The sequence below is a fragment of the Peromyscus leucopus genome, chromosome 16_21, assembly GCF_004664715.2.
Source record: "Peromyscus leucopus breed LL Stock chromosome 16_21, UCI_PerLeu_2.1, whole genome shotgun sequence".
NCBI classification, from domain to species: domain Eukaryota; kingdom Metazoa; phylum Chordata; class Mammalia; order Rodentia; family Cricetidae; genus Peromyscus; species Peromyscus leucopus.
The window spans coordinates 1404548-1417252 of NC_051084.1; the positions used below are offsets into that span (position 1 = coordinate 1404548).

A 12705-nucleotide genomic window follows, 5' to 3' on the forward strand; every position below is an offset into this window, starting at 1 on the left:
GTTTGGCAGTATTTTATTGAGTAATTTTGCATCAATGTTCATGATTGAAATTTGTCTATAATTCTCTTTCTTTGTTGAGTCTTTATGTGGTTTGGGCATCAGGGTGACATGGCTTCATAGAATTTGGCAATATTTCTTCTGTTTCTATTTCTGTGCAATAATTTGAGGAGTATTAGCATTAGCTCTTCTTTGAAAGCCTGGTAGAATTCTGCATTAAAACTGTCTGGCCTTGGGCTTTTTTGTTTGTTTGTTTGTTTTTGGTTGGGAGGTTTTTAATGACTGCTTCTATATCCTTAGGGGTTATAGGTCTATTTAAATTGTTTATTTGACCTTGATTTAACTTTAGTAAGTGGTATTTATCAAGAAAAATTTCCATTTCTAGAGCCCGAGAGTCAAAGCCGGTTGTCAACCCAGTCCTGTCCGGCAGTCCTCTGCCTTTTCTTTTTCTTTCAACATGACAGATGCTGCTGTATCCTTCGCCAAGGACTTCTTGGCAGGTGGAGTGGCTGCTGCCATCTCCAAGACGGTGGTAGTGCCCATAGAGTGTGTCAAGCTGCTGCTGCAGGTGCAGCATGCCAGCAAGCAAATCACGGCAGATAAGCAATACAAGGGCATTATAGACTGCATGGTTTGTATCCCCAAGGAACAGGGAGTCCTGTCCTTCTGGCATGTAACCTGGCCAATGTCATCAGATACTTCCCCACCCAGGCTCTCAACTTTGCCTCAAAGATAAATACAAGCAGATCTTTTTGGGTGGTCTGGACAAGAGGACCCAGTTTTGGTGCTACTTTGCTGGGAACCTGGCATCAGGTGATGCCGCTGGGGCCACATCTTTGTGCTTTGTGTACCCTTTGATTTTGCCCGTACTCGTCTAGCAGCTGATGTGGGCAAAGCTGGAGCTGAAAGGGAATTCAAAGGCCTTGGTGACTGCCTGGTTAAGATCTACAAATCTGATGGGATTAGGGGCCTGTACCAAGGTCTTAATGTGTCAATACAGGGCATTATCATCTACCGAGCTGCCTACTTTGGCATCTATGATACTGCACAGGGAATGCTTCCAGATCCCAAGAATACTCACATCTTCATCAGCTGGATGATTGCACAGTCTGTCACTTCTGTTGATGGCCTGGCTTCCTATCCCTTTGACACTGGTTTGCCGTCCTATGATGATACAGTCGGGACGCAAAGGAACTGATATCATGTATACAGGCACGATTGCTGGAGGAAGATCGCTCGTGATGAAGCAAGCAAGGCTTTCTTCAAGGGTGCATGGTCCAACATTCTCAGGGGAATGGGTGGTGCCTTTGTGCTTGTCTTGTATGACGAGATCAAGAAGTACACATAATTATGTCTTAGGTGTTCTCCTGAGAACAGGCATGTTGTATAATACACCGTATCTTGAACATTCTGGACAGATTCTCTGGGCTTGTCTGTTTTATCAATGGCAACTATTTACCAGTTGAAAAGTGGGAAGCAATAATATTCATCTGACCAGTTTTCTCTTAAAGCCATTTCCATAATGACAATAACGATGGGACTCAATTATTATTATTATTAATTTTAAGATTTATTTATTTATTGTGTATACAGCATGTATGACTGCAGGCCAGAAGAGGGCACCAGATCTTGTTATAGATGGTAGTGAGCCACCATGTGGTTGCTGGGAATTGAACTCAGGACCTCTGGAAGAACAGTCAGTGCTCTTAACCTCTGAGCCATCTCTCCAGCCCCAATTATATTTTTTTATCTCAGTCACTCCTGATAATAACAATTGAAGAAATAAAAAAAAAATCTAAAGACAAAAAAAATTTCCATTTCTTTTAGATTTTTCCATTTTGTGGAGTATAGGCTTTTGAAGTATGACTTAATGATTCTCTGGATTTCCTTGTGTCTGTTGTTATACCTCCCTTTTTGTTTCTGCTTTTGCTACTTTGGATATTCTCTCTCTGCCTTTTAGTTAGTTTGAATAAGGGTTTATCTATGTTATTGATTTTTTCTCAAAAAAAACAACTCTGCTCTGTTGTTTTTTTTCTTTTTTCTTTTTTCTTTTGTATTGTTCTCTTTGTTTCTGTTTTTTGGATTTGAGCCATCAGTTTGATTATTTCCTGCCATCTACTCCTTAAACCCATAGCCTCTCAGACCCAAATAAACACACAGAGGCCTATATTAATAAAAACTGCTCAGCCTTTAGCTCAGGCTAGCTCTTATATTTAAACTCAGCCCATTTCTGTTAATCTATATGTCACCATGTGTTCTGTGGCTTTACCTGTGTGCCATTACATGCTGCTCCCTGGATGGTGAACTGGTGTCTCCTCACTTAGTCTTCCTCTTCCCAGAATTCTCCTTGTCTGCTTATCCTGCCTATACTTCCTGCTTGGCGACTGGCCAATCAGCATTTTATTTATCAACCAATCAGAGCAATACATTCACAGAATACAGAGTGATATCTATAGCACTTCCCATTTTTCTTTTTTTTTTTTTTTAAAAGGAAGGTTTTAACTTTAACATAGTAAAATTACATATAATAGGCAAGAATTACAGTTACAGTATCTAGTCTATTTGTATTTTGTAAAATTAAAGAAAATATTCTATCCTATATTTGTGAGTCTGAAGTTTTATATCTAATTTATCTTTTATCATAACTAAGGAAAATTATAACTATCTAGTCCTCAACTACATTGAAGACCTCAGAAGGATATATTACCTAAGTAAACAGGAAGTACATTGTAAGCAACTTCCAAAAATCTAGAATGACAGAGACAGCTGGATGCCTGGACAGTCACCCAAAATTTTGCAATGTTGGGGCATCCATCTTCAGCCTGTACGCTTTGAGTTTTTTAATCGCTTCTCTGTGTGTCTTGTAGAATATCTGGCAGTCTCCTCTGCAAAGCAGGAATCTGAAGGACCATTTTGCCTTGCAAAGTTCAGTGGTCATCTTCCTATGGGTCCTGCATGTCCAGTTGATACAACATTTTGTCAAGCAATCCAGGCAAGAACAGTTTCTTGCCCAAATGGCTATTTTTGCCAAGAAGAAGATAAACTCCACATGGAGTGTCTTTGATGCCCATTCTCCTTTCTAAAGTAAATTGGTGCTGCCAGGAGCAGACGTGTCTCATTGTCCAGGAAAGTCTACGTTTTTAAAACATTTAAAATGCCATATTCTGTAGATCTCTGAAGGGTTTAAAGATGACCTGTTTATCTAAAATGTATCTCTCCTTAACCTTGAAAACATACCTAATGTAACTAAAAGTTTGATTGTAATGTCTTAATTACTAACATTCATTTCTTTATATCCTAATAATTAGTAATAATAACATTCAAGGATTAGCAAATTGCATTACATTTTTAAATGAACTGTATAGTTACAATATCTTGAACAAGATTAGAAAAATACATATAGCATTTTCTAACAATATCAATCTCAATATATATAATTTGTGTATAATATATAAAATTCCAATCCAATGTAAAGTATTTAAAACTAGTAGTTGTATTTTAAAAGTAGATTCAATAATCTACCTTTTTAATCTACATCATATCCATATCTTCTCTTTTTTCTTTTCAGAGTATATTCAATAATCTTACCCTTTATTCTATCATTTCTATCTCTCTTTGTTTTCCAAACAAGAACTTTAAATCTAATCTCCTTTATTTAGCCCTTTTCCTAACCATTAACAATGCCAACTTGTAACCAACCCTCTTAAACAATGACCACTATCCTAAACCTGAAACCCATTGAAAGATCAAAAACCACCCACCCCACCCCACCTCTTGGGAATGTTGGCATCGTGTTCTTAAATTTGCTTCCTGCTGTTTGTGGGCAAAGGCATCTTTAGGGGATACTGAAAAGAAAAATTTGGGGTTAATTGTCAAGTCCTAGGAAAGTTAGCTATATAATTTGTTGTCCATTTCCTCTATCATGTCTTCAATGCATGAGATTTTTGTCTTCTATCTCTTGTATTCTGTCGGAGATGCTTGCATCTGTAGTTCCTGTTTGCTTACCCAGATTTTCCATTTTCAGGAGTCCCTCAGTTTCTGTTTATTTATTTTTTATTGCTTCTATGTCTATTTTCAGGTCTTGATTGTTTCCTTCACCTGTTTTTTTTTTTTTTTTTTTTCCCCCTTGGCTTTCTTGCTTTCTTGGTATTCTTTTAAGGATTTATTGATTTCATCCAATTTTTTGTTAGTCTTTCCCTCAATTTCTTTAAGGGATTTTTTTTCCATTTCTTTTTAAGGACCTCTGTCATCTTTATAAAGTTATTTTTAAGATCATTTTCTTGTGATTCAGCTGTGTTGGATTGGTCTTGCTGTCATTGGACAGCTGGGCTCTGGTGGTACCATATTGCCCTTCCTGTTATTGATTGTGTTCTTACACTGGTGTTTAGACATCAGGACTTGGGATGATTATAAGTCTAGGTGTTGATTCCTGCATTTGTCTTTGTTGGATGGGTGTTTTGTTGCTCAGTTTTTCTTTCCTTTCTGGTCTTCTGTCCTAAGTGGCCAAGTGTTCTGATAGCTGATGCATCTTCAGGTCCAGTATGGTGTCTCTTTGGGGTTTTTGTGACCTGGGGTCCCTAGATCTGGCTTGTGTTCCAGTAAAGCCAAAGTCTTCTTCTGAAAATGTAGACCAGGATATAGAGACCAGGAAAAGGGGTGCAGTCTGGGGATGTTGGGCAGGCTTTAAGGCTTGTTAGCAGGCAGTGGGTGGCGTCTTACCTGGGTTTTCCAGACCCAGCTTATGCTCTGGTAAAACAGAAGTCTTCTTCAGAAGTTGTAGACCAGGATATGGAGTCCAGGGAGGGAGTGCAGTATGAGGTTGTTGGGTACACTTAAAGGGGTTTAGTGGGCAGTGGACTGTGTCTTACCTGGGGTCTCTAGGACCACGTTGGCCTCTGGTAAAGCTTTTGGGGCTGTGGGCCCTAGTATGGAACCTGGAAGGCATGTATTCTGGATTAGTAATATTTTAAATAATAAATGGGAAAAAGGCTTTCAGAAGGCAACTTATGCTTTGGAGAAACAATTTTGAAAATGTATATTTAAAAATATTTTTGTCATTAGGTGTTTTTTTTCCTTCAGGTTGCAACTGAAGCATTCTTTATATAAAATTCTTATGCTTCTACACTAAAGCTTTGAAACTCAAGTTTTCAACATTCTCAATATGAAGATTTTTTTGTAGGTTCTGAGATGACTTATTAAAAGTATAAATATTAAAAACATTCCATTAATTTTCAAAGAGAGTTGATAATATGGAAGATGGAAATTTATTAGTCAAATATTAACATGAAAATTGGAATTACTGATAGGTGGAGGTTTGCTTTCTAAATCCATGATTTAGCAAGTAAAACTAATGTGGTTATTTGTATATAGTTATGCTTTGTCTCATACAGACCTATGGTTTTGTAAAGTATATTTTTGTCTATGACAATTGAACTCAGAATCACTGAACTTCAAGATGCTTTTAGTCATTCAAAAACATTGAGGCATATTTAATCATGTTTCTTTTGGTAAAAGTACTAACATTTTTAATTAAAGCAAAAAAAATGATTCTACTTCATTAATTAGTACTGCAGACTGAAAGAGAATGGGCCCCATGGCATATACACAGTGGCACTATGAGGCGTTGTGGCCTTGTTGGAATAGGTGTGGCCTTATTGGAGGAAGTATGCCCCTGGGGAAGGGCCTTAAAGTCTCAGATGCTTCATCCAGACCCATTGGGACAGTCTCTTCCTGCTGCCTTCAGATCCAGATATAGAACTCTCAACTACCTCTTCAGTACTATGTCTGCCTGCATGCCACCATGATTCCATGGATTAAACCTTTGAATTATAAGCCAGCCCCAATTAAATGTTTTCCTTTATAAGAGTTGCTGTGGTCATGGCGTCTCTTTACAATAATAGAAACTCTAGCTGAGAAAACCAGCAAACCAAATTTCCTTTTTATGTATATTTTCTAATTAGCATAGTCATTATATCTGATACTTTATACATTTTGTTGTATGTGTGGCTTTAAATACATTAGATATTACAATTTTCACAATTCCTAGTGATGTGTATTACATGTGTGTATATTACAACTCTCAACAACTCCTGAAGCACTGTTCTATTCAGAAATAGGCATAACACAATTAGCTAGAAACTGACAGTCAAGATTTATTGGGGACAGAGAGATGGCTTAGTGGTTAAGAATACTGGCTAGTCTTCCAGAGGACCCAGGTTCAATTCCCAGCACCTGTACAGCAGCTCACAACTGTCTGTAACTCCAGTTCTTGAGATAGGACACCTTCACATAGACAAATGTGCAGGCAAAACACCAAGCACATATAATATAAATAAATAAATGTTATGAAAAGTATTTACTTGTACAATAATACGAATAGAAACCACTATATTTTTAAAACAAGAAAAATACCAATGGGAGTGTGGAATGGAAGTTTATAGACTTTTTTTGTCTGATAGTCATGATGGTGACATAAGTATGTATTTATGGAAAACTCAATTCAATTATTTGAACTTTTGAAGCATTTTATAAAGCACTTGCACCATCTTTTAGTCTCCGAAGTCACCTTTGAATAGCCATATTCATCTCAAAAATAATTTCTAACAAAGTATTACCTGGCTATAAAACACATTATTGCACAGCACATTTGTGATTTAGTGTAGTTTTTGACCCAATTAAAACTTTTGTTCTATCGTTTTCAACGTGGGCTAAAGAACATTCACCTGTTGCACAGTATTACAATTGTATGTCTGTTTCCTGTAATAAAATAGTGGGCAGTGGTTAGAATATAGATTCAAGAGCCAAATTTTTGGAGTTTGAATCTGAAGTCATCACTTATTACCTGCAGATTCCTTTATTAAGTTGTAAACTTTCACATCCTGGAGAGATGGCTTAGAGGTTAAGAGTGCATACTCATAATGCTTTTTTAGGGGACCTGGGTTCAATTTCTTGCACCCATGTAGTGGCTTATAAATTTCTGTAACTTTAATTCCAGGGTATCTGATTCCTTCTTCTGGCCTATGTGGGCAACAAGCACACATGTAGTGGGTATACCTTCATGCAAACAAACACATACACACATGCCAAAATTAAAAAAAAAATAGTTAAAAGCCGTAAACTTTCTATCTGTTCTAGTTCCTTGTCTAAAAAATGGGGCTTCACATACATGTAAAGCTATGTAGGTTCATTAAAGTAGTAATATTAATACTATGTCATGCTGCAAATTCCTCTGAGTTGACACATTCCATCCTAAAGGGAAGCTCATCAATATTCAGGGAGTTCTTAAGGAAGGATCATTAATTCTCTAGAAAGGAGCAACCCACAAGTCTCAGGAGGTCCCTGAAACTTACCAGATACATAGAGTCCCTCTGTCTCCTATCCCAACAGTTATATACGCAGTAAGAACTGCTAAGGAAAGGAAGAATCAGAGGGCAAGGTAGATAAATACCCTTCAAGGTCACACCTTCAGAATGCACTTCCTTCAATCAGACCTACCTTCCTTGTGATGTCAATATTTTCATCTTAGACAGAAGCAGTGATTGTTAGAGGATCAATGATAGGTGTGACTTTTTTACAGTGGATTTGAATTACATGTGACATTTTAAATCATGTCTTAGGGTATTTGGAAAACCTTGATTGCTCAGGTCTGGGGACAGAAGGTGGGAAGTGAGAAATAGCTGAAGGAATATTGTATTATCTCACAGCAACTGAGAGTGGAAAAAAACATTTCAATAAATCCTTGTGGAATAAAACCAACATTTATCAAGATAAGTTAAAAAATGATTAAGTTTAGGCTTAGAGAATCTAATATTTACAAATAATTCCTTATGGCTTATATTTAAAATATAATTTCAACTGATCACTAATTCTTTTTTTTTTTTTTTTTTTTTTTTTTTTTTTGGTTTTTCGAGACAGGGTTTCTCTGTGTAGCTTTGCGCCTTTCCTGGAGCTCACTTGGTAGCCCAGGCTGGCCTCGAACTCACAGAGATCCGCCTGCCTCTGCCTCCCGAGTGCTGGGATTAAAGGCGTGCGCCACCAACGCCCGGCTACTAATTCTTGAATTAAGAATAGGTTGACTTTTTTCAAGCTTTTGCAATATGCTCACTAAATTTCTATAGTAATCTGTAATGAAATTCTCTCTTTTATTTTTTAAGAACAACAGCTAATAGATGTATACATTTTTTCCCATCATCTCAATACTTATTTTTTTCCCCTTTTCCATCAAGTTTCACAGTGTAGCTGTGGCTAGCCTAGAACTTATTATGTAGATCAGGCTGCCCTCAAACTTACAGAGATCCTCGTGTCTCTGCCTCTCAAGTGCTTCAATTAAAGGCATACTCCTCCACACCCTCCTTGAAACTCCCCTCCCAACTTTATGTGTATATGTAAGGGTGTCTTTCCTGCATGTATGTCTGTGCACCATGTTTGTGCAGTGTTCTCAGCCCAGAAGACAGTATTGGATCCCCCTGGACCTGGAGTTACAGGTAGATGACAGTGAGCTACCACGTGGGTGTCAGGAATCAAACCCAGGTCCTCTGGAAAAACAGCAAGTGCTCTTAACCACTAAGTCATTGCCCTAACCCAGCCCCCCACCCCAAAGCCCTTTAAAAAAATTGTTACACTGATCATAGTTTTGACTGGTCTTTTCATGTAAAAGTCACACAAAGTAACAGCGAGTCTCAGACTTTTGAAAGTGAGTGGAAATGTGAAGATTCTTAGGCGACAATCTGAGCATAAAATACCTTTTATATTTTTATGACTGTCTCCCCTGAGCTTTTTAAAAACTTCTTTTTAAAAATTTGAGATAAAATACTTCTTAACATAAAATGTACCATCTTAACTATTTTTAAATGTGCACTTCAAGCATTAATCACAGTCTCTTTGGGTAACCTATTTCCAGGGTTTTTTAATGCAACACCGACTCATTTTCCTTTCCTCTAATGACTGGAAGTCACCGCCATACTTTTTTCTTTTTCTGAGCTTGGCTACTGTGGATATCATCTCTAAGTGGAGTCAATTATGCAGGGTATATGTGCTGGTGACTGGCCTGTTCCATTTAGCACACTGTCCTCTACTTTTCATCGATTTTGAAATATGTGTTAGACTTTTGTGAATTTGTTGTTTCTTCTCACTTTTGCACAGAGTATTCTGTATCTATCCTATATACCAGCCCTTCATTAGGTATGAGATTCATGAATGTTTTCTCCCGTTCTATTGGCTGCCTGTTCGGTGTTGTGTCCTTTGTTGTATGAAAGGGTTTATGTTGATGTAGTTCTATTTGCCTGTTTTTACTGTTGTTGCCATGCGCATGAAACCACTGCCAAAGCAAAGTTTACCAAGCCTCTCTTATGTTTTACTTTATCTTGATTGTTTAAATATGTTTGACCATTACATTTAAGAACCTGACATATTTGAATTAATTTTTGTAGCAGCAAATAAGGAGCAACTGTATTTCTGTACAAGGATATCTATTTCTGCTAACATTATTTGCTAAAAGATTGTTCTTTCTGTTCTGAATGGGCTTGGTGTCCTTGTCAAAGATCACTTGGAGTGTGTGTGTGTGTGTGTGTGTGTGTGTGTGTGTGTGTGTGTGTGTATTAGATCCCCAGGACCTAGAGTTACTGATGGTTGTTAATGTGTGCACTTATGTACATGTGTGCATGCATATGTGCTCATATGTGTGTGTGTGCATGTGTGTTCATGTAGGCAGAAATTTCTCTCCCACCTGCCTATTCCTAAATATTTGGCAGTGGCTTCTTAAATAATTGACTTCAAGGCTTAATGTAACTTATGAACGCTCAGCTAGTAGCTCAGGCTTGTTACTGACTAGCTCTTACACTTAAATTAACCCTAAATTCTTATCTGTGTTTAGCCATGTGGCTTGGTACCTTTTCTTAAAACAGCATTCTCATCTTGCTTCCTCTGTGTCTGGCTGGTGGCTCTTCTTCCCATCATTCTCAGTTTGGCGTTTCCACCTAACTTCCTGACTGGCAACCTGCCTGTCAGTTCTTATTGACCAATGAGAGTATACATAGTCACAATATATGGAAGAGTTCACGTGTGTATCCATGTGTATAAGCCTGTGTGTGATCATTTCCAGGATCTCCACATTACTCCATTGGTTTATGTACTTGTTCTTTTATCAGTATTTTATTGATTGTATTAGTGATATGTGTAAGCTTGATATTAGGAAATGTAGAACCTTCAATTCTGTTTTTCATTTTCAGGACTGATTTTTGTTGTTCAGTACCATGTTTTCACAGTGAAGTTATGAAGATGCCATATTTTCCAGAAATATTTGAGGGTTCATGCCAGTTTTTCCATATTACATCACTTTTTTGTGGTACCCTTAAGTCATGGTTACATCACCATCATTGTAAAATTATCTTCATCTGTTTTCTGGATGAAGGTTCTTCTGAGTTCTTCTATGAGTGAGTGACGTTCAGAGTGTTATTACAGTGACATTCTGATGATATCTGCCCTGTGTCTTTTACTAGATGGCAGTTTTACTACAATAGATTTACTCTTGGGTTTTGTGCTTACAAAAGATGTTCATATATAATAACCAGTGCCTCACTGATTGCCTATCTCTACAGACTAGGATTTAAGCAGGGAGGAATGTTTGAGCAAAGTCTGATATTTACCCATGGTTAGTTTTGAGGGAATATGCCCACTTACTTGGCGAGTTTGAGGATCCAGGTGAAAAATGCTGAGATAAGGATAAGCTCTTTTTTTTATTATTTTACGTATAAAATAATAAAATAAATAATATAGCTTTTCACTACTGAGGCCATATGAATGGATGTGTGCTTTTACTAAAATGCTTTGAGAGCTTTGGAAAGAAAACCAAGGTGGTCAGTAGGTCACTGCCTCTAGAGTTAGAAGAGAAGAATACTTATCATCTTCAATTTGAGTTCCTGGAGGAGGAACATCCAGTGAAATAAGAGAAATATTGTACACACACACACACACACACACACACACACACACACACACACACACACACACGTGTGTGTGTGTGCACGCGCGTGCTACCTTTCCTTTATAGCTTTGATCCTAGTGGGCATTCACCTACTTTGCTGTTAGTTAATAGTAGCCAAAATATTTACATTCAGAGCTATTTATAATTTAAGAGGGATTCTGGAAATCCAATAAACTGTGTACAGCAAAAAGGGTAATGTGTGACAGTGACATTCTAAATGTATTCAAATCATATGATTTTACTCATTCCTTCTTGGAGTGCCCCTTGAACTACCTTTTTGTCTGGTACAATGTTGGGCTGAGAACACACACACAACACTCAAATTATTCATAATTTTGCTTCTTAAATAATATTCAACTGGAGTTAGTCACTTATTTTCCAACTGTGGAAATATTTGGGGGTAATTTTGGTGATTCCACTGTCTTGGGACACATTATTCGTATTAAGTGTGTTAGTGACTAGGGAAGCTAGATGCTCCAGATAGACTGATCAGAAGAAAAGTTGTTCAGCTTTAGCCCATGCTGATAAACGTATCTTAGGACATGAATCATAACCACACTAAGCATTTATTATAGGACTTTATCTCCATTCTCAAACTTAATCTTACTATGAAACTTGGGGATAGATATTATCACCACTTTTTCTAAATAGCCCAAAGGTCTCAATAAAGATCATCATGGTATCAAGTGATAGATCCAGACTTAAGACAGTGTTTATGAAGGGGCAAAAGAAAGGGTTCTGTCCCCTCTGAACTTTTGGTCATCTGAGCTTTTGGAATAAACTGACCATTGACAGGTAAGTGGAGAAAATACATAAATTTGTGTGTATGTACATGGGAGCCTTGAAAAGAATGAGGGGTCCCTGAACAGCTAGCTAGATTGGAGCTTAAAGAGTATGTTGAGCTACAGAAAGAGCTAGGGTCTTGGGCCTTCAAGTACAAAGTTGGTGACAAAATCTATGAAAGGGTGAGAAGAAACTGGCTCTGAACAAAGATGCCACATTGTGAGATAAAATCTCTGAGGTAGCAGTTCTCAGAAGAATAGGTAACCTCGAGTCTCTTCAACCTTGAGTCTGTCGACCTTGAGTCTTTTCCTGTCAGTTAATCTTGTTTTGGAGTGATTATGGGGCAGACAACTGAGTTTCTTCTTCAAGCAATTCTCCTAGCTGGACAGGGAAATTTCTGAGAAAGTATCATGGGTCCTGAGCTACTTGAGGGAAAGAAAGGTGAGAAAGGACCAGGGAGGGACAGGAAGACCCTAGTTCCCCTCTAGTTCAAAGGACTCAGTAGAATTGGGCCAGTTGGCACGGGTCTGTGATCCCTGCTACTGGGGAGACTGAAACAGAAGAATCATAAATTCTAAACCAGTCTTGGAAATTCAGTTGATACCCTGTCTCAAAATAAAAAGTAAAGGAAGTAAAATAGGGATGGTGACTCATACCTATAATCTAGGCACTTCAAATAATCAGCAGTTCAAAACCAGCCTTGGCTGTTTAGTGAGTTGGAGGACAGTCTGGGCTACATGAAAGCCGGTGTTAACAAAGTATAAAATAATGGATAAATAAATAAATGTAAAAAAATAAAGAGCTGGGAGTGTTCTCACTGATAAACTCTTTTTTTTTTTTTCTGGTTGTGTGAAAGTCCCTGAGTTCATTCACTCCCTAGTACTATAACAAGGAACAACCACAAGAAGCCTTCACTTTGTTGGAATACTATATTTTGAAGGCAT

The 12705-nt window shown here is 37.7% G+C and overlaps 1 pseudogene; it reads left to right on the forward strand.

The window, feature by feature from the left end:
• The first annotated feature begins 396 nt into the window (after positions 1-396).
• On the forward strand, positions 397-1526 carry LOC114701980 (annotated as a pseudogene).
• Positions 1527-12705: the final 11179 nt, after the last annotated feature.